The sequence below is a fragment of the Athene noctua genome, chromosome 3, assembly GCF_965140245.1.
Source record: "Athene noctua chromosome 3, bAthNoc1.hap1.1, whole genome shotgun sequence".
NCBI lineage: Eukaryota > Metazoa > Chordata > Aves > Strigiformes > Strigidae > Athene > Athene noctua.
The window spans coordinates 67,534,052-67,556,559 of record NC_134039.1 but is presented as its reverse complement, the minus strand read 5'-3'; the positions used below and the strand labels follow the sequence as shown (position 1 = coordinate 67,556,559).

Below are 22,508 nucleotides of genomic sequence, written 5' to 3'. Positions count from 1 at the left end.
TTAAGCTAACATCTAAGCATCTTCCCTGTAATACCCAACTGTAAATAAAGCTAAATTAGGAAGCAAATTACAGTCACAGTTAAATGCAGAATGGATACCCTACAAATACAATGCAATGAACACACAATTGGAACTGGTAGCACTCTGGCCAAATTTTATAGAAACTTAGCGTGAATAACTTAAATGTTCTGGAAGTCAAATCAGTGTTTTAATTCTCAAGACTTTTTCCGTTTGCAGATGTCTTATAAATATTCCGCATGAAGACCAGATTTCTGCATAGCCAATTCATGACTGGCAGTTGTTTTGCTTTTCCCAGTTAGCTATCAGGCACCTTTCACACACACACACCCACCCCTCAGTATCCTGTAGATGGACAGGAACAAAGACCACGAATCTAAGTTTGAAAAAGAGTATAAACTAAGGCAGTTTCCATTCAATATTAATAAAGATATTACGCTAACAGCAAATTAAATTACTTAGTGTACTTCTGTTAGAGCTTTTTTGCCTCTTAACTCAAAGACTGGAGGAGATAAACCAGGAAAGTTATCCACAGCTTTGCTCTCTTGGAATTACATCAGCTGCTTGGGAAGAAAGTCACCAACAGACGCTGTCCTCGCCACAACAAAAGTACAAGACAGCTGTTCCTGTGGAATGCACGGTATGAGGTGAAAAAACACTTTTTATTGGGGTGCAGGATAACCAAAACCAACAGGAAAAGTATTATAACGCACACTTTTTGATCATAAATTCCTTTTCCAACCTCCGTCCTAGCTACCTTCCTCCTCTCCAAACGAATTGCCTTTGGCCCCTGGATCCCCTGCTCAATAGAAGCGGGAATTCCATTCTCAACGGACACTTTCATGCAGACCATTAAAAAGAAAAAGACCCATGAACGCTCTTTGGTCCCAGACAATGAGGGAGATAAGCAAACAGAGCCTACGCGCATACGGGGCGGACACCACCCACGACTCCAGCTGTGGAGCAGGAGCAAACCCCTCAGGGGAACGCGAAGAACCGGCCTTCAGGCAGCCCCGTGAGCCGGCGCGGGGACGGCCAGCCGGCGCGGGCTCCCCGGGGCCGCCGCCCGCCGAGCCGGCCCAAGGCCGCCGGCAGCGCCCCCGGGACCAGGCCGCCGCCCCCGGCCGGCCCCGCCGCCCGCGCTGGGCCTGCCCACGCCCACGGGCCGCCCTCGCCGGCCCCGCGCAAACACTTCCTGCCCACGCCCAGGGCGCCTCCGCCGCGCACACACCCCTCTGCGCCGATGGTTCCTGCCCGGCCCCGGCATTCCCCCCTCCCGGCCCCCAGGAGGATGGTTCCTGCCCAGGCCCATCATCTCCAGCCCTTCCCAAGTCACCTCCCTCCCCTCCGCGAAAATACTCGGCCCACAAATATGGCGGCTGACAAAACAGCTCGAGCGGCGCCCTCCCCCAGACAGCCGCGCTCGGCTCCCCCCCGCGCAGCCTCCCCGCCCGCCCGCCTCGCTCCCGGCCGCCTCTCGCCTCCGCGCCCTCCCCCGCCGCCGTGCTCAGCCCGCCCTGCCCTTCCCCCCCGCACCCCCACCCCGCTCCGCCGGTCTCCCGTCTCGCCGCGGCGGGACCCGCCGCTGCCGGCCCCGCAGCCGCCCCCGCCCGCCGGCCCTCGCCGCCCGCCCGGCCTCACTCACGCTGTGGGAGCCGCCGAAGCGCGGCTGACAGACCTCCCGCTCCGCCTCTGCGGCCGACGCTGCGGCCGGTTTAATGGCGGAGGTCCCGCCGGTGCTGCCGCCTGGCCCCGCGTCCGGCAGCCGCGGGCGGGCGAGCGGGCGCTGAGAGGGCCGCGCTGCCCGCGGCGGCGACCCGGCGGCGACTGCGGGGCTGCTGCTGCAGCCGGGCGCGGCGCATTCGTGAGGCGCGGCGCGGGTCGCCGTCGGGCTGCGGGCTCGGCGCTCAGCTCCCGGGGCTGAGCAGCTCCCCTCCCCCCTCGGCACAAACAATGCGGCTCCACCACAGCGCTGCGCCGACGGGGGGGAGGAGAGGGAGGCGGCGGGGAAGGGACGTGAGGGCGCCAGGCACCGCCCAGCCCCGCCGCGCCGCCGGGCGGGGCCTGCGCGCCGCCCCGCCCCCGGCCCCGCCCCGGCCCGGCCGGCGGAGCGCCGCGGAGCGCCGCGCGGGGCCCGGCGCCAGCCCGCACGGGGCGCTGCGGCGGGCGGGGCCAGGGCGGGAACGCGCCGCCGGGCCCGGCCGTGCCCTCCCGCCCAGGGCCAGGCCGCCGCGCCCCCCGCCAGCGGCTCTGAACGCCCCAGCGCGGGGCGGGCGGCACGGGGGAGGAGGGGAGCGGGGCGGGCCGCGGCTCGTTACAAAACCCAGGCTCGAAACGACAAGACGAGTCGTATTTATTATTTCTTTGGAGGAAGCCTCAGCTTGAGATTCGTACGCAGGAGACCTGCTCGGAAGTTCACTCCTGCGCGGACTCCGGGTGAGGCTGCTGCTTGTGAATTACCTGATCGTAGCCTCACATTTTGACGAAGCAAAAGCAAGTTATTTCTGGCTCTCCCGGCAAAGGACACCCTTTGTTACGTATTATTTTTAGACAGCCATTACAGCCATATTCGAGATCTGGAGGATTTTACTGCAACACATTTCTGGGAGGCAGCTGCACCCACACACTTACAAAACAACTTCTAACTCGCCCAGCCCGCGACAAACACTTACGTGCCTTTGCGGATCGTACAGAAAAAGTCCTGCACGTTGTAAATAAAAAGCAAACAGCCAAGAGGATGTGTGATGGTCTTGGCCCATCTGTAACCACCAGTAAACCTTTCTTCAAAACAGCTTAGCAATTCATTTTTACGTTTTCTCTAGCACTACTGTATTTGCTTGCTTCAAACAGCAGTTTGTCCTGCCATAAGTTTATGAGTGGGACTTCAGAGATAGATACACCTGTCACTACTTGTAGAAAGTGAATCAAGGTCCAGAGAGCTGAAGTAACTTTGCTAAGGAAATCCCGTAGAACAGGCAAAGTACTTTCAAACTCCTTCCCCCCCCCCCCCCCCCCCCCCCCCAAATCAGGGAACCAGCGCGCTGCTCTCTTAACAAAACAAACTATTAAAACAGCTAACACTTCTGCAGCACACTCAGTATAGAGATAGATCTTTAGGATTAGACAGGCCTAGTAACTTAAATTTCCAATATAAAAAAAAAACCTGTATGAACTGTAGAGACCATCTGGTCCTTTGTGTACTCGCCTGTGAGGAATTACTCTCCCATTATATTACTTAAGTGATCCTACCATCAGTTTTACAACATGATGATTTAGTTAATGTTGTTGCACTGGGATTCAGCTTGTGATAGAAAAATTAAAGAGGGAGCAGTAAACTACATCATAAAAATCAGTGCACAATGTATAAAAATTACTAGAAATTATAAATGTTGTCAAGGAGCTAGTAATAATAAAATCTTACTTATGATTTAAAGAGTTCTTTTAAGTGATAATCAACATGTGTATCTGCCCTGCAGCTGTACAAATGCTTTCTAACTGGAGACAAGTTTTCCAGAGAGAACTTGCAGGTGTCCATATTCTCACGTGTCTGATGCGCAAGTAAGTCTGGCACTTTTCCAGTTTCTTTTTCCTGCCAGGTGGACTACAGCATTCCATAACTGGATGTCCCTTCAGTGATACAGTGCTCCTTGTTGCTATTTGCATCATTTAACCATCTCTTTGTAGCTGAAACTCATGCTTTATTCTCTCTAGTAAGCTGTTGTATTTACATGGCTTTTTCTTGAGACTCATCTTCCAGCTCTGTGCGTAGGGCACATTTGGTAAAAACACTCCATCCATAAGGTGTAAGGTCTTAAACTTCACCCTGATAAAAATGGGAAGTGGCAGTTCCAAAATGATTTCATTAAAAAGACCGCGGCAGCATCGATTCCCACAACCTATTGACCAAGGACTCACAGCGCAGCCTGAATCAATCACGACAGCATGCTATACTGCCAGAACCCGATTTCCTAACAGATTTGAAATGAAAAGCTTCTGATTCACGGTAGCCTAATGCAGAAAGGCCTCGCTGCTCCTCAGATTCTCTACAGAATTTCAAATGACTGCTGAGCTTCATTTCCTGGTTCCCATAATGGAGACAAGTGTCTCCACCTCAAATTACTAGCATGCAGGCAGGGTTCATCAGCGTTCTGTATCCTCTCAATTACTCTCTGTAAGAAGGTATAAGGAGTTGTCACCACAGACTGTCCAGGCTCTGGCACAGAACGCATGTCATTCCTTGATATAGCACTTCAGAGCAACAGCACAGAGATCATGGCAGGCTCAACACATAGTTCAGTATTAGGAGCGTTACACTTTTAAATCATTTCTCATTGACATTATGACAGACTACCAGATCAGGATCCTCAACCCCTCCATGTTAAGTATTAGTATGTTAGTCCCTATCATTTCAAAACACAACAGAGTATGTAGTATTGTCTGGGGCATTTGACCAGTCCTCAGCACTCTCTTCTATGATCTCAAACATCTGTTTCCTCTGCCTTTTCCATCTCACAAGTGAGACTTGGTGACTCAAAGTAGTATTCTTTCTATTTTTGGACAAGGAGGAAACAATTCTACTGGGATACTGTACAATTTCGAGCAAAAAATAACTGGCTCTCTGAACCACAGTTTGATGACAACAAGACCCTCACCACCTTTTTTGGCACTAGCTCAAAGTGTGCATGGGGCTTCAGTCCCAGTCCATGAGAATCTACGCACCCCTACTTGGATTCATCAAGTTCTTATTCAAGTTGCCACTGCTGACTCACCCTGCAGGGAAGACTTCCACAGAAGGAGCATCTTCTGCCTACCAGCTTTCATCTGCACTAGTTATCAAATTCTCAAGAGAAACACTTCAAGAAGGAAGGATCATGTAAACAAACACAAATGCTATTTATCTGCTTTGGTATCCTCTTCTCTTTCCTTGCAGAATCAAGCTTCATGAAACACATTTCTATACTGCTCAAATGTATCACCCACATGGTATCACCTTTGTTTTACAGATTAACGAAGATCAACTCAGTTCTGCTGCAGCACTGAAATATTGGCAGTGGTGCTGGTCTTCCCTGGATAGAACTCTGATCCCTCTGCTGGTCTGAACAGCTGGATGGTGAAGGGACAAGCAAAAGGCAGAACCCACTCCACACGTCCTTTAGAACCTGCAAGAATCTTTCCGTTTCAAGGTAGGTTTGGGACTGCCATAACATGCGTGCGTGAGTGATAGGAAAAATACACCATGAAGAATGTGCCTAACTTCGCTCAGTCATGTGATGCCTCAAGACAATCTACCCCTATAAAGTTTTCAAGTCTGGCTTCCCCCTATACAGTTTACACCTTCAGACTCATCTATGCATGATTAATATTCCCCTCCAAAACACTGTCTCATAAGATACAACATTATCATGGTCCTCTCATTCTGCAAAGGGATGCTTTTTGATCTCACTTACCTCATCAGTTGTGGTATATGGCACTGGTAGCGTACTTGCAGGCATGACTGTGCAAGGCTGGTTGTTCTCAAACCTCGCTGAAGCCAGACAGCATGCACTGTGGAAAAGATGCTGAAACCCTATTAAAAGACATGTTATGGCAGTGTGCTGACAGACAAAACAACTGTTTATCTTCAGTCTGTGAGGCTGTAATGTTTCTCCACCTCTTCTGACTGATCTTTGTGAACCGCTGTATTTAAAGACAAATCCACATATCACTGATCCATCTCCTAGTTATCACTGATACACTGGCAGAAAGGCTGACTTTTTCATACCGGACTGAGTGGATATATGGTCCGAAGTCCTAGATGACAGTTCCAGAACAGAAAACAACCTTTTGGCTTCAAATATGGAAGAAAAGTGTTGGCCCTTTTTAACCCTACATGTTTACTGAGTATCTTCCTTGTTCTCTGGTCAGGAAGAATTATCTGCATTTTCCTCTTCATTCCTCTGATCCTGAAGTTTTAGCTGTAATACGACAAAAAGGTGAGTAAAGATGAAATAATACTGGTGTTCATCCATGTTCACCAACTGCTAAGTAATCAACGATTTTTGCTTCTTATGGCCTCACTAACTCTTACTTCCTGCACATACCATCTTTCTCATCCTCAGAATCAAAATGGCTCTCTATTTATAAAATTGGTAAGATCCTTTAAAACACAACAGTTCAGTTCACGCTGATCCAAACAAATGGTCTTCACTGAAACACAAGTTTTAAAACAGACTGGAGGCTGAGTTAAGGCCTTTTACGGTACTGATAAAGACAGAGCTCTTTTGTCTTCACAGCTCCACCAGAACTCAAGCTATATCAGTGTGCTTGCTAAGAAATACTTCTGAGTTGCATCTGCTAGGCAGTCCTGTGGAATGTTATCTATAGATAATACTTAAAGATCATTTGACAGAGTGGTCTTTAAGCTGTACAGCTGCTATGCAAAGGCCCTTACCCCACTTCCATTTAAGCCTTTGTGGGAACTACTGCTTGCAGTCACCTACTGCAGATAGAAAGATATGTTAAGCACTGTGCTGAGATACACAATTGACAAGGGAACCTACTTCCTGCCTTACTTATCCTTCCACTATCTATCCTGAATCCTTTAACATCAAGTACCTTTGGGATTTTGCAGTTATAAGATGGTCTCTACCATACATGCTCATAACTGTTGCATGATGGAAGGTGGGGCTTGAGCTCATGCCTACACGACACTGCAAAGATAAAAAAAAAAAATCTTCAGTATTAGGATATACATGAAAGCATATGTAAACTACACTTCAACAAAACAAAATATCCCCAAATTACAAAATTCTGCAGCAAAAGCACAAAGCTTGCCCACCTACTCACCTGTAGGTGTTCTAAACAGCAAAACTACTGGAGACTTCTATCAAGCGCAAACCTCTGAAGCACAGTTATTTGCACTTACGTGTAATGATACTGTTGTTTACAAAAGAGCAGACAGAGCTCCTTCTCTCCCATCATTGCCACTTTGGCATTAATTATTCAATTCCTAGAGTTTACAGTTTGGCACCTTTATTATGTTCTGCATAATAACTCCAGCTGCAAAGCTCTTTATGGGAAGCTATTCCCATAAACAAGTCACCGATTTTCTGTTTAGCTCCCAGAATTGCCTCCCTGCACGATCAGATGACAATGACCGTCAGCGCAAGGGAGGCAGCAGGAAAGTAAATCCAGGGTTTGGGAGTGCCCCTTCAGCATCCCTAGTCATTAGCTTAACTGATAAAAGAAGCTGCATGTTTAGAAATGAAGTGTCTGTCAATTCACATAGGATAATTAACCTAGCCAAGTTACAGGCAAAGACAAAAATGTAATGGGTAGGACTCAAAAAGCAAAACAGTAATTGCTATGTAAGAAGTTCTAAAAATATACTTGCATAGCAAAGAATTACAAAACACTGTGGCTAAACAATTTATGTTGGATTTTGACTTCTTTTTTTGCAAGACATGATGAGGAAACCTCAGTAGCAGATAAAGACAGAATTTATAGACAGTTAATGAAACAAAAAAGAGCACCTATCTGAACTGAAAAAATTTGTGAAAGGCAGCCATAGCAAAGGGAAAACAAAGTGCTCTCCACACAAATCTGATACACAATATATTTCTCAAGTCAAACATCAATTTCAGTACCTTAATTTCTTTAATTTCTCCTTGTGGTTGTTCTCCTCATCAGGTTTGAATTTCAGAAGACACTTCTTTTAGCACAAACTCAGCCAGCATAACCCATGTAAACAATATTACTGCAAATACACCATTACTTTCTCTGATAACCCTCTCCTACTCCATGATCCTTTCCTCTACACTGGAAAGGATCCTCTACACAGCCTTCATCCAAGGAAGAAAAAGTTACTTGCTGCCTTAATAAAGTTTAAGAATATATAAAGTTTATTTTATTTATTAAATCCTTGGACTGACTTCTCAATTCTCAATTCCTTGCTGTCAGTATCAAAACTTGCAAGTGTAATGTGATGAAGTATAAACTCTGAATGAAGTTGTCTTCCTAGTTAGGTCACTCACAAATGTGTATCTCTAAGGAATGATCTCAAATGTTTACAATGAGTTAATACTTCAGCCTTAGTATAATTAAGTTAAAATTCAATCACAAATCCAGTCATAATTACTTTACTACCAGTTCCTCATTCATTTTAGAGGACAGACCTGGTCTGCAGATGATTAAGTCAGTATGCAATGGAGGAAGCTTTGCTGTTAGAATCCCTAGTCATTTACTGCAGAAGAAATCCCGAAATAGATGGGCTCATTCAGAATTAAAACCTCATCTCCTCATTTACAAGGCAAAGGACTACAAAGCAAGGTGACATCAAAATCTGGTGAGGAAAAATAAAGTGAAAAAGTAAGTCAGAACCAAGACTCAATACATGACATCTACAAAAATAGCCAACAAGAGAATCAGACATGGCTCATGGCTTCCTCTGTTCAGAGAAAACCAACTTGTATGTATCATTTAACAAACAGTAATGAGCCCTGTGCAAGTTTTCTTTGCTTTGTCTCAGACATGCCTACCACCTCAGCCAGGGCCTGATGCTGGCTAATAAAGAGATCTTCCAAACTCACGCATCTATAAATCAGTTCTGATACACACTATGGCTTCATAATGTAGACAGAATCTCAATAGGCTCAAAAAATGCTTGAACAGGAACTTCAAACTGAGCACTTCTAAAAGACATGTTCTAGCACCATCCTTACTCCACATAAAGGTTAAATATAAATAAATCCTGTGAACATGCTATCCTATGCTGAACTCCCAAGTCAAAAATCACTGATGTACACCTCTGATGTGCTATAAATCCAGAACGATAAAGAGATTAGACAGCTGTGTTTGTAACAAATGAGGTCATTAATAAAAAAGCACAAAGGCATCATGGTTTTGGCAGCGAATGCTGCTTCAAGTTTCTCACAACTACTGTGTAATTGCTCATTCTTTATTTCCTGAGCACCCAACTCGACATCTTGACACCTGATGAGCAGAGCCAAGTGCCTGCTGAAGTTACTGGGGTATGTATGCTAAATATATAAGTACTCTCCTATGTTAAGTGTTCTTAGAAATCGTGTCCTTTAGATGCTACATTAGACACCCAAATTTAGTACTCCTGACCTCTATTTTAAGGTTTTGATCATTAAGCTGACACTGTCTAGATAGGGTCCTAGAAGAGGCTGGAGTCTATACAAGGAGGAAAAGAGATCATTTTATGAAATATATTACCTCAGTGCACACACAAGGCACCAATTCTTTGTGCTTGACGTAAGAACTCCTATTTCTTGATATAGTTTCTGTCTTCAGGATTTCACATGGGAAATGCATCACTGATGCAGAAGTTGCTAGAGGTGAAGTCAAAGGTTTAAGTCATTCAGTAAGGAAAACAAGCTTATCAGAGCAGGTCTGGAGATCAATACATTAACTGCCCAATTCTGCTACAAGGTAACGTAGCAAAACAGTTAATACTTGCAACATTGGTATTATCAATATGCCATTATAACATTTAATGTTTCCAAAGGTATACAAATTCAGCAAGACAGAACTACACCAATTTATCACTGCAGTATCACTATTATCTTTACTACCAAGAAATAAATGGATGTAAGGAAACAAAAAATCAGATTAACACAAACAGCTCAGTGACTGGAGACTCTGGGACCACAGAACACAAAGCTCTGTCTGCAGCAACTGAACATCTACAATTGTCTAATAACGTGTAACATAATATTGGCAGAGAAATAGCTACATTTAAGGCATATTTTACATTCTGTCACAGTAGGAAGGGATACAAGAATTTAATTTAGTTTCCAACTGGTTTTAGGCTCTTGTAGCCTCCTGGGAGCCTTCTGAGTTCAACGTGCATGTCAGTATTGAAAATGACAGAGAGTTGGTTACTTACAATTACTGCAGTGACATCTCCTTCTTCTCTGAGCCTGTAACACCTATTTTCCAGAGAACCCAAACAATTTTCTTGGGAGCAGGCTCTCTTAGTTTTCCAACATTCTACAAAACGGGGAGCTAAGAACTTGAAGTTTGCTCCAGGGACTGGACTGAGAAATTACCTTTTTATAATCATCTAATATCAGATCGTTTTTCCTTCATGACAGGCTCAGTTAAACATGCAAACAAAGTTGTTTATTCGCAGTATCTGAAACAGATAACAAGTTTATAAAGGCATAAATGGGGGGAAATTAAGAAAAAAAAATAATTACTCTTCTGAAGAGTTCTGTTTTCTTCCTATCATGATGTGTTGCAGAGACTTTCCCAATATCCAGTTTGCCAAATGACTTACGTTCTTTCACATACTTGCACCTCAGGCTGCCCATTTTATGACGAATCTGTTTCTTTAGACTATTGCTACACTGGTGCTGCTACATTCACCACAAGCTGGCAGTCTGGAGCCTTCTCTAGGAATTGCAGTTACTTACTCTTTCCTTAGCCTGTCACTAGATCACTAAGATATCTTTGTTTTATTCTTCATATTACTTGGTTATTTGTGAAAAGACTTTCTGGCCCCAGCTTTGCTCAGATTTTTAAGACCTACTTTCTTGAGTTTCCAGTGTATCTTTGCAAAACAGAAAGAAGTTCCAGCTATTTCAGTCAATCTGTGATATACATCTATACATTATATACTGAATCACTGGTTTTCAAACCATTTAGAAGATAATTTAAAGAAATAATCAACTTTCATTAACCTCAACTTTCACTAATGCTTAAGGAAGTTATCAGAATAGTATGTATGAAAAAATGAAGAGGTACAGAGAGGTGCATACAGAAAGAGCAACATGCAGTGGGAGAGCACAAAGTGAATTTCCAGTCTTTAATTTACTGTTATATTTTCAACTACAAATTGGGAAAAATCTTCAAATTCATAGCGGTTAAAAAAAAACCCACAAAAGTTAATAGAGCCACATATCCTGCTATTACCAGGCTTTACTTGGTTTGATAAGTCTGTGTAATTCCAAGTAAAATTCAACATAACGGTTACAATTCTATAGTTCTCCAAGAGATGCTTATCTTTCTATTCATTATTAATATTGCACGTTAAATAATCACCGTAATTTCTTGCTAACAGACTGATGATAGAGGCTTCTTAACCAAGCTCTCACACCTCTATAACTGAGTCTAGTTGGCAGATCCAGCCAAGACTGATCTTCATTTTTAAGTAGTTTTATTCATATAAATGCACTTTGTAACAGTGGAAACTGGGCAAGTCAAAAGCACCTTCACCTCAAATCACTTCAGCCTCAGTCACTTGACCTCAATCACCTATGGTAGCAGTCCAACTGTCTCAGTAGAAATACACTGTAAGTTAAAAGTTATAACATGGAACAGAGGAGGACTGCCAGCACACAGCGTAACAGCTATTTTGTTGGGATTCTGAGTAGTGTATGAATAAAAAAAAGTGACATGAGATTTCCAAAGGAAGCATGAACCATAACAGATCATTTGCTTTATGCTGACTGGCATTTAGAAGACCCCCACCAGCACTACAGAAATACAAACATAGAAATACTATAGAAGAATGTTGAAGAGCTCCACTATTTCAAATCAAAAAGTGATCAACTGCCATATATCTACTAAAACACTTTTTCACTAAATCTGTTCAATTAAAAAAAAATAATTAACTGATGAAAATAACTCAAATCAAAAGAAAGTACTTGCTTAAGCACTATTTTGCTCCCTGAACCTTAATATAAAATTTATTATTGTTTCCAAACCAGTGATGATAATGTTTTCCTCCTGCTTCCAATCCCAAAGGTAAGATGCACGTTATTATGACCAGCAACACTTAAGTCAAAGAAGCAGAAATCTATGACTACCACTGGCAATTTGACAACAAAGTTCAAAGTCTTACCAGATCATATCTTTACCCACCTCTCTGCAGAAGTGACATACATTTAAAAAAAAACCCCAACAAAACAAAAACAAAGCACCTTGTTTTACTCCCACCCCACCCAAAAAGCCTTGGATCACTCAGTCCTGACAACCTTGACTACTCCTTCTCAATTGGAGAAGTCAACCTACAACTGAACACCAAAACTGGAGGAGCTTTAACAAGAATTCCAAGATGTCAAGAATATAGTGGGTCACCGCTTCGCTGAACTGACGCAACACATATCCTTCATCCCTCGACTGCCTTCCCCGTGATGGCTACACAGAACAGATGGAAGCGTCATTTGAACTGCCCCCTCCTGAGGCAGACAGTGGCTGCAAGTACAGCAAAACAGAGCCCAAAACCAAATCCAGTGTGCATTAGACCACAAATATATGTCAACACCGTTGTTTTTTTTAAAAAAACTTAAATATGCACAATGGAGATTACATTCCTGGAAAGGTTGATCTGTGTTCGGGATAACGGCGTGCCCGTGCGCCTCCAGAGCGATGCCCATGAAGGCCTCTCCTCAGGCTCCCGGCCAGGGCAGACCGCCGGCCCTTCCTGAAGCCGAGGCCCCGCCGGCAGCCCGCTCCGAGCACGCCGCCCGCCAGGCACCAGCGCCCCGCGCTGCGCCGCCCGCCAGCCCCCGCTGCGAGGCCGGGAACGGCCGCTCCGGCCGCGGGATAGCTCGGGGCGCCCGCCCGCGGCCGGCCGGGGAAGGCGCTGCCGACCGGAGAGAAGCCCCGCCAGTCCCTCGGGGCCGGGGCGCCGCAGGACGCCCCAGGCCGGCGCCGCCCCGTCCCCGTCGCCCTCGGAGCCGCGGCAGCGGCCGCCGCTCCCCGCGGCCGCCCCAGAAACGAAGCGGGCGGAGGCGAGCGGCCGCCGCGGCCGCGCCTGTGCGCAGGAGGCTCGCGTCTCACCCCGGCCCCGCCGCGGGGGCGGCGCAGCAGAACACCCGGCTCCCCGCGCCGCAGCTACCGCCCCGATCCGGATCCGGGCGCCGAGCCACCGCCCCGCCGCCCCCTGAGCGTCACGGCCCGGGGGCAGCCATTTTGCGGCCCGCATGACATACCGCGCGTCGTGCGTACGGCCGCTCGGCGGCGGCACCGCCCCCCGCGCCCGGCGCCTGCGCACCGCGCCCCGTGGCGGCCGAGCCGGGGCAGCCTGCTCAGCGCCGCGGCGGCGGCGGCGGCCGGAGACAAAGCGCCCGGCTAATGAATGGGACGGTCCCGCCCGGCCCTTCCTTTTAACTCTTTCGGGCCCGGCCGGGCGGCGGCGACCTCTGGCTTCCCCTGCGGCGGCCGCCCGGGGAGGTGAGTGGCACCGTTCCGGCACCGGGAGGGGGCCGGGTAGGGCGGTCCGGCTCGCCCTCCGCCGGCCCCCGCCGCTCCCCCCCCCCCCCCCTTCCCCCCCCCCCTCTACCGCCGCCGGGTTTTGGCTCAGCGACGCCGGTGCCTGTGCGGCCGGGACCCCGCGCCCCGGGCCAGGCGGCGCCCCGTCCCGCCTGGGAGCGCCCGCAGGACAGCGCCGCCAGGCCGGGGAGGGGGCGTGTGGTGGCGGGGCGGCGCAGGAAGCCGGGGACTAGGCCCGCGGTGCTGGCTCCATTGTCTGCGAGGCCCCGGGAGGGGGCCCAGCCAGCCTGGCGGGCGGGGGTCGCCGGTCCCCAGGGGCTCGGCGCTGGCCCGGGCCGCCCGGCAGGCTTTGCCGTCCTCCGCCCCGGGGGGGGGGGTGCCCGCCGAGCTGCTGGCCGCGCCCCGAGCCCGCCCGGCATTGTGCGCGGCGCGGGCCGGGCCGGAGGGACCCGCCGGGACTCCGCGCCCGCTCCCACCTGGCGGGGCCGCGCCGCCGGGAGGCCGCGGGAGCCGGGCCCGCGGAGGGAGCGGTGACCATGTGGCCGCTGCCATCCCGAGCGAAGATGGCCTGGGCAGCCCCGGGGACGGAGCCCGCTGCTCCTCGCAGGGTGCGGGCTGGGGCTGTGCGGGGACTGGCGGGCGGGCTCCTCCGCACAGCCTGGCTAGTCGGGCGCCGGGGCCGAAAAGCCCAGGAAATCCTAGAAAGCGTTTCCCCCGAGAACGCGGGACACGAGGGGGACAGGCGCCCGCCGGCGGCTTCGGCCGCGGCGTAAACATCGCATCTCTTCCTGCGCGGGGTGAAGTCCCAGTCCCGTCCCTCTTGAGCAGAGTCGCTCAGGAGAGGTGCATGTGGGAAAACTGCAGAATTTAACTTTCGTGTGTGTACTGATGCTTCCGTTTTCCTCTTGGGATGCGCTAATTTTGCTTAAAAATGTGTTCTGTAACTTCTAGATATACACCGAGACAGCTGCTCATGGTAGGGACTGGCTGTGTGACAATACTCACTGGATTTCAGAAGGTGGTCACCCTTAAAGTTGTCTGAGCACGTGCAGTCTACTAAAAGTGTAGAAACATACATTACCTCAATGAAAGGTGACAGGCCTCTTCTGCATTAATGGTGATTCTAATTATGATTGCTAAGTTTAGTAGTGTTTGGCTTTGCAGTGTAGAAAAAAGTCCTCTTTCCTGGATCCTTTCTCTCCGATGCTTGTGTGTCAGAAGCAGCCGTGTCTTGTTTCTGAGGGGTATCTTTGAGAGATTTCAATAATTTAGCATGAGCTGTCATGCTATGCCTATAATGCCAAGCAGAGAAAGTCTTTCAAGCCCTCATAACATAAACATAATTCTCAGGCTTTCCTTATGTGTTGTTGTCTGTATGACTTGCTACGTATGTGTGTGTTGCTTTTCAAGAGAGTGAGTGCAGTTCTTTTCTTCTAAAAGTTATCTTCAGTAGTGCAACGTTTCACTTAAAGCACAGACATGCACTCAAGAGGATGTTCATGGAGTACATGTGTGGGGTAGTGAAGTCTGGAAGACTTTATCAGCAGTGACCAAGATACCACACTGCTACTAGGAAGCTTGTGTTTGTACAAATACTGGACAGGGTGTTCTAGTTATTATTTATTATGGAGATTGGTTTTGTGGAGAAAAAAAAAACAAACTTGCATCTCTTCCTTGTATATTAAAAGCAGCAGAAATTCTTCTGGGGACTCTTAAATGGGTGCTATCTTCCAGGTGTAAGACCAACAGGCAAGGTGCTGAAAGCTTTTATACGGTTGGATGGCTATCTACTTTGGTACTTAAAGTGTTACTAGTGTCTTCCAACTTTAACAAATGTTGAGGAATTTATTCCACAGACTATCTCCAGAGCAGACAAATGTAAGAATCGATTGAGAATTAAGTAAAACGAAGTATCTAAACTAAGCCTCTCAAAGTTTTTTTTAAACATTTGTACTTTTGAATGTGCAACTCTGTTGTTACTCTATATGAAGCAACATTGTGACAGGTACAGCATCCTCAATGATCATGTGAAAGGCAAAGTATACAACGGTGAAAGGCTAGACAGGTGATGAGTTTAGAATAATGCTTACTGTCTTTCTGTTACCTTGTCTGCTATGGCCTCTCTCTCTGTTTGGTGTTTCCACCTATTCTGGCCCATTTTAAACCTAGACTGCAAATGTCCTGAGCAAGAATTGTGTTTGCAGAACAGCTGGTGACATGGGGTCACGGGTGGTTAGTGCGGAGTGGGATATATTTCAGAACACATAATGCATCACTAAGGCTTATAACAGGTTCTTTGGAAATACAGGGGGACAACTGAATTTCATACGTTTATTTAAAATTGTCTATCCATGTAGAGTAGAATATCCTCCTATCAAAGATTCTTAAGAACTATGTATTACAGAAAGAAGTCCTGGCAAACTCTTAGGTTGTAGGGAATAGTTGCTGGTTTATGTGGCCTTTGAGCTTGTATCTTTTTTTTCCTTCCCTTTTTACTGGAATTTGTTCTCTTCTAATTTTCGGAACCCTAAATACAATGAATTCTTGGAGATTTTCTTTTTTTTTGTGGCTCAGAAAGACTGAGTTAAGGAATGCAGATGATGTATCTCCCAACACCTTGCTGCATTTTACCACCATTCACAGTGAAAACTCTATGGAAGGATTTTGTAAATCCTGTCTTTTGAGGCTGGTTTTTAATTTGTAGGAGTTATCATCTTCAAAATTAGCATATTGCATATTGTGCTATGGGGTTGCCACCTTAATGTACAGTTAAAATAATTGGCTTTATGAAAATAGGTGTGATGATATACATATATTAGCTTACGTTTAGATAGAAAACAGTATTATAGATAGTTTAGTTGGGGATTTTGCACACTGTAGACCATAGTGTTTAACACATCATCATGACTGAAGTTTTTTCCCTAAATAGAGACAATCTACTTTATGTAAATTATTTTATGTCACTATTACTAATCTATCTGTTCTAGTGTACACTTTCAGACAGGCCTCACAAAAAAATGTTCTCTTGCATGTGGCAGATGTGCATTTGTTTTCTGTACAACTTTGGCTGTTTATTTTGCATTTACTACTGGCATCATCAATATCTGTCAGTTCACAACTACAGGATTGTTTGGTTTCAACCAGTTAGTGAAAAAAATGAAGAGTTTCTGTGGCCTAAAGATTGCTTTCAAGTGAAATCTAGAGTTTAAAGCACACAAAACAAGAAGTAAGAACAACTGAAGCTTTTATCAGTTTTTTCCACTGAAATGGGGGAACTTCGTATCCCACTAGTTTATGATAGTAGTTTAATCATGGTAGTATTGTTTCTTTTTCGTGTGTGTGTGATAAGAATAGCTTGATTTTTAAGGTCCCTATATTCATTCATGTGTGATAATTCAAAACAAATTGTGAATCTTTTTATGTTGAACAACATCTTGGAAAGTGAAGTATTAGTCTTTCTTATAACATATAAGACTAGTTTTCAGTAGATGTTGACATAAGAAATATTATATTACCATAATCTTTACTTAAACTTGCAACTGTGTGCTCTGTTTAGCTATTACTGCACACTTGCCTCCCTTCCATCTATCACCTCTTACACTTTCCCCTCTGCTTTATAATGACATGTAGGGCTGGTTAGACAATCCCTTTTTGAAGGTTTAGAGCATTACTAGTCCACTGTTATAGCTGCCTGAAAGCATGTTAGATTTTTTTTTTTTTTAGTTATGTCTGCTAGTTTGCATTCACTAGTGTCATACAGATATATTTTTCCCTCCGTGTGTTAGAGCAGTTTTTGCACTGAGTGCTCCGATTTTTTGTACTTTTAAAACAAAAGCCTATTCTGGATTTCAGTAGTCAATAGCTTGAAAATTACGGCTGAAAATAGTCTTGGTTTAACAGCTGGGACATTTTAGCAATATTCTTTTGCAGTTCTTTACAGAACATATGGAAAACTGTCTCATGACAATGATCAAATAATTTTTACCAGTTTTGCCCCAAATAGGTTCATTTAATTATCATTATGCTGCTTACCTTTGGCTGTAATTGTGTATGCCATTTTCTGAAAGAGTGTTTACCTCTAAAAAAAAAAAAGCTCGGATCCAGCTAAAATGACTTTTTCTTTGTTATTCTTCTCACTAAAATAAACAATCAAGAAACCCAAACATTAATTTGAATTGAGTGAAATACTTGGTCTGTCTTGAAACTGTTTTATAGTCATCTTTAACAAGTGAAAGAATGGGAAAATGAGAATGGAAGGGTTGTGGGGTTTTGGTTTTTTTAAAAACATCGGGGAGGATAAAGCTGCATTATTTGTACTCTTATCTTGCCTGTAGTCTGATGGCTCTGGCACTTGCAAGGAATGTGGGAGAGCCAGGTTCACTTCCCTACTTTGCCTGAGGAGCTGAATCCACGTCTCAGTTCCTGAACTGCTCCTGCTGAGCACCCTGCCTCGGGTGGGTCTCTGTCTCCTTGGCTGACACCTTCCTCTTTGTATACATTATTTAAATGTTTGCTGTAGTAGGGACAGCTGAAGTGTCTCATCTTAACAGTCAAATTAGCCAGCCACACAGCTCTGGAGATGTTTTCACTTGCTTAAGAAAGTATGGAAGTATTTTTAAGTGAAGATGTCAGTAAAAGAAGTTACATATAATTCATTCTGTAATGCACAGTAAGCCAGTGGTCATGACTCCCCTCTGAGAGGTGTTCTCAAGGAAAAGAGAAGAAAAAAAAGTGTGTGTATATACATATATGTCAATGACCATCTCACAATCTGAGTAAGAGCAGTTAAACACTGAGTGGTGGGGAGAATGCTTTGTTGGTTTAACCCCTGTTGATGCTTGATCCATATGAAGTTTAGAAAAGAGGACAAAGCAGCATCCTGACCAGGAAGCATTGCAGAGTCCAGCATTTTCTGCATTCGGATTTGGAGTCAAAGTTTACTGTCTGGATTTTCTAGAATAGCAAAAAGATTTATTGGTTGGTTGATTTTTTTTATTTTTATTTTTTTTAGTGTACAGGGGCAGTAAAAAAGCTGGAGCCTCTACACAGTGGTGCTCATGTCTGTATCGTGGTCAGTGGGACTGAAGTTGCAAAACTTCAGAAATATGTCCTGTGATAGACTGTTTTGGTCTGTTTTGTTGCAAAGTCAAAATATCTGACTTAATATGCCCCAATTGCAATCATTCCTTTCTCATATGTGGGGAATGATAATCATGTGTTGATCCTATGCTATTGCATGTCGATTAATACACATGCTAGGTGTAGTGTGTAAGCAGTATGTTTAGCTCATGAAGAGAATGCATAACAAGCTGCCAGATGAATCCTGTAGTGCTTTGAAAGGTGTCGCCAAGCTCCTTTGAAATCTTGCATGTAGTGAAGACTTGGTTTCATTCATCATGAGATGTAGTCATCCCTAAGCATAAAAAAAATGGAGCAGCACCAAGACAAGTACAAAAATTTGACTTTGCGATCTTTTTAGTACTCGTTTTGGGGGATGGTATTTTGGTATTTATTTTGCTTTAGAGCTCTAGAGTTGAAAATGTCGTAATTTTTCTTGACAATTGCGAGGGCTAGGAATTTTGAAAAAAAGATGAGAGCTAATGCAAGTCCTGAAGCTGTCACCTAAAGAGAAACTTGAAACATCCTGTGACTTGCCACTGTGATAGTTAACATGACTAAAAAAAATTATTAAAAGGAATTACTTTCTTCTTTTCTCTAGATACAATCATCAAGTTCGAGTAGCAAGTATTTAACCTCAAATGAAGCTGCCTGCATGCAGTGGAACAGATGTGTAAGTTTTTTTTTGTGATGGCTTTTTATTTGTTTTGCTCAATAAACTAGTGGGCAGTTTGTTTGTTTTGGGTCTTGTATCATTGTTGTTGTTATTAGAGTAAGTCAATGAATAAAGGTAATGAATAATTGTATGCCTGTGCATTGACTTGCATGGAGCTTAATAATTTAGAAGGAGATTTTTATGAGTGCCCAAGACTTAAAAATTGAGTTTGGAAGCCTGGATATCTTTAAAGTGTTACAGTAATAGTGACTAGTTTATGATTTGTGGGGTACTTCTTACTCTGTGGTAACAGCTGGCATATATACATCCTTACCCTGCAGTCTACCTCTTAAAAAGGGGGAAGTAACTTTCATGCTACATTCATCCTATACTCAGATTACACTTGTCTTGTTCAGATTTTCATGTCCTCACTGATAAATTAAATTTTAATATTTTTTTCTAGATTTTTGGTCTGAAACATGTCTTTTTTTCTTTACATGTTTAGTTTGAGTACAGATTTTTCAGAAGCCTGAGATTACTGACTAAGATGGAGTAGAAAAAAATCATTCATATTCAAATCAGCATTTATATGTAGATTATCAATAAATGTTGTTCTTGTATAGCATTTCAGAGCTTTCTGATTATTTTTTTCTCCCCCTGCTCAAAATAAAATAGTTCAACTTTTAGGCTGCCTATACTGTTGGTTAACATACATGTTATCAACAGATGGACAAATGTTTAAGGTAGGTAAAATACTGAGTTAGGAAGTCTTGGTGGGGTCCTAGAATCATAGAATAGTTTAGGTTGGAAAGGACCTTTCAAGTTCATCTAGTCCAACCTTCCTTCAGTGAGCAGGGACATCTTCAGCTAGATCAGGTTGATCAGAGTCCCATCCAACCTGACCTGATGTTTCAGGGATGGGGCATCTATCACCTCTCTGGGCAACTTGTTCCACAGTTTCACAACCCTCATCATAAAAAAATTCTTTCTTATCTCTAGTCTGAATCTACCCTATTTTAGTTTAAAACCGCTATCCCTTGTTCTACTGCAACAGGCCCTATTGAAAAGTCTGTCCCTGTGTTTCTTATAAGTCCCCTTTAAGTACTGGAAGGCCACTATAAGGTCTCCCTTGAGCCTTACTCTTCTCCAGGCTGAACAACCCCAATTCTCTCAGCCTGTCCTCATAAGATTCTGACCTCTGTAGGAAAAGAAAAATAAAAACATGATTCAGAATATTTTCTTGAAGGAAAGTTTTCCTAGGTGACTCAAAAAAGAAGGTGTGGGGGATTATTTTACATACTAGATCTGCTTGTGGATCATTCTTCATCAGTCTAAGCAAAAATGAACTGCTAGTGCTTTCCAAGTCCATAGCATAGCCAAAGAGCAAGAAAGAGTCATCGTTTGCAGCAGCCTTTTGAGTTAGTTCTAGACCACTGTAAAGAGATTTGATAAAAGGGACAATGTTGCTTTTGCCAGAATTGCCAAAAGTTCACTCTCATGTATTTAATGCTGAATTCTAATAATATTCATCTCAGGGTCACTGTATGCTCTGCACTGTTTCATGGTATGTCAAGCACTGTAGCATTTCACAGTTCTACCTGAAGTGCTTTTCTAATGTGGCTCTCAAGGTTAAAAGCCTTCAGTGAAAATATCTACTTTAGTATTGCCTGTCTACTGAAAATGAGTATCTGGTGTTAGTATCTTCAAGAACTATTTCTTGAATTATAATCCCAGATGAAGTAACTGTTGACTGCAAATTGAGTTGTTCTGATAGGTAAGGAAATCTGTAACTGGTTAGTCTTAAAAAAATTAAATGTCAATATGAGCTTCTACAGAAAAGTGTATACATTTTATCACCTGTTTTTTGTCATATTCATGTACTTCGCTGAAATTCACCTTGTAAGCACTCTGGAATAGAATTTAGATAATTTTGGTCAGCCTAAAAAAAATGCATTTACAGAATACATTTTGAGTTCATTGTGACAATTTTTTTTTCCTTAACTATTCTGTTAAGGTTTTATAGAACACGGTAATTTTTTATATGTTTATTTGGGGAAGTATGAAATGTGAGGAACATATCAAATACATAGACTTCGAAGTGTCATACTACTTCCTGCTGGGGTATTTTTCCTTCATGTCATGGTAGTTGAAGACTTGCTTTGGTTTTCCTCTGTGTTTTAGTGTATCAATATGCAAGATGTGATGTATTCACCATTCACCATGCAGCATATTAAGATCAAGTTATTGCATACTAGCTCCTGAAGTTGAGTAGTGCGGCCCAGAGAGCTAGCATTTTGCAAATGTTCCTTCTGTCTGTGATGCTTTCTTCATTTGTGATTAAGAAGGCACTCTTTTGGTAGCATGAGTACTTATATAGAGCTGGAGTCTCCTGAGAACAAAGATTGGAATTTTCTGCTGTCCAGATGTTTTCTGCTCTGTTAAAATGTTAAGTTTTGTTAGGTTAGAAATGTTATAGGTCTGCATCCCTTAGCATCCACTGCAAGTATTAAAGTTTTCCAGTGCATATGCTATGCTGTAGATTTAATGTGCAGATTAGATCGTTGAAGAAAATCTCGTTCCTGATTAAAGAGATCTAGTAGTGTTAGACATGCCATGAGGAGGTGGGAGAGGAAAGAGCAGTGTGGAAACTGCTGCCTATTTATAGCTCCCACTCAACTACTGGATCCCGGCTCTTAAGAACTTTTCTTATTTAAGATTTGGGACAGCAAATCCTTGCTGAAATGTGGCATAGATAATGGCAATCATATAATATTTTCTATTTCTACTCTGTGGTTCCCTTTCTTTCTTTTGCATTAGAGGTGGTAACATGATATGATAATAACTGTGGGCGTGTATCTACAGACAGGAATAAAAAGAACAACCAAAGAACAACAGAGTAATTAATACACATTACATGAAAAGTTTTCACTTGTTGCAACTTGCATTAGTAGCCCCTGGAATAGTAGGAAAAGTGGGTAAGCTTTCAGGGAGCCGAACACTGTGCAGACCGTGCTGTCGGCAGCACTGAGAAACAGGAGGAATTGAGGTTCCATTCTTCCTTTTCCTTTCCCAGTGATTTTAAGTTGTCTTCTGTGGCTTATTGCACTGTGGGGAGACCATAATCTGTTTATGGCAGGAAATACAGTGATGCTCATACAGAACAGGGAGATTCCTGGTCCTTCTCTAAATGTTTTTATGTTTCCCTTTTCTATACCTCACAAAATATTAGGTTTATTAAAATAATTATTACAGCTTCTGTTTAATAATACAAATCAATCAAATGGGAACAGCAAGGGCTATCGTTTTTGTTACCTGCTCTTGTACTAAAAATGTCGTGGATCCTGCTCTCAGTAAAATACCTGTGTAACCTTATTCTGTAAAACTTATTTAAATTACAGGTTGCATTCAACGAATTAAAAAGCTCATGAACTGCACTGGTTAAAATAGGTACTACTAAAAGCTTTATTCTTAATTAAAATTATTGTATTTTTTGTTA

At 44.1% G+C, this 22,508-nt stretch overlaps 1 protein-coding gene across 2 annotated transcripts in view; it reads right to left on the bottom strand.

The window, feature by feature from the left end:
* The window catches only part of BRD1 (bromodomain containing 1), a 74,317-nt gene extending 61,374 nt beyond the window's left edge, over positions 1–12,943 (bottom strand). For both annotated transcript variants that reach the window (XM_074903246.1, XM_074903247.1), the window contains exons 1-6: positions 12,808–12,943; positions 9,908–10,156; positions 9,235–9,350; positions 8,172–8,338; positions 6,613–6,707; positions 5,466–5,972 (exon numbers count right to left, since the gene is read on the bottom strand). The gene's annotated coding sequence lies outside the window, so the exon portion shown is untranslated. The remainder of the gene's footprint in view (positions 1–5,465; positions 5,973–6,612; positions 6,708–8,171; positions 8,339–9,234; positions 9,351–9,907; positions 10,157–12,807) is intronic.
* Between the last annotated feature and the right edge of the window lie 9,565 nt (positions 12,944–22,508).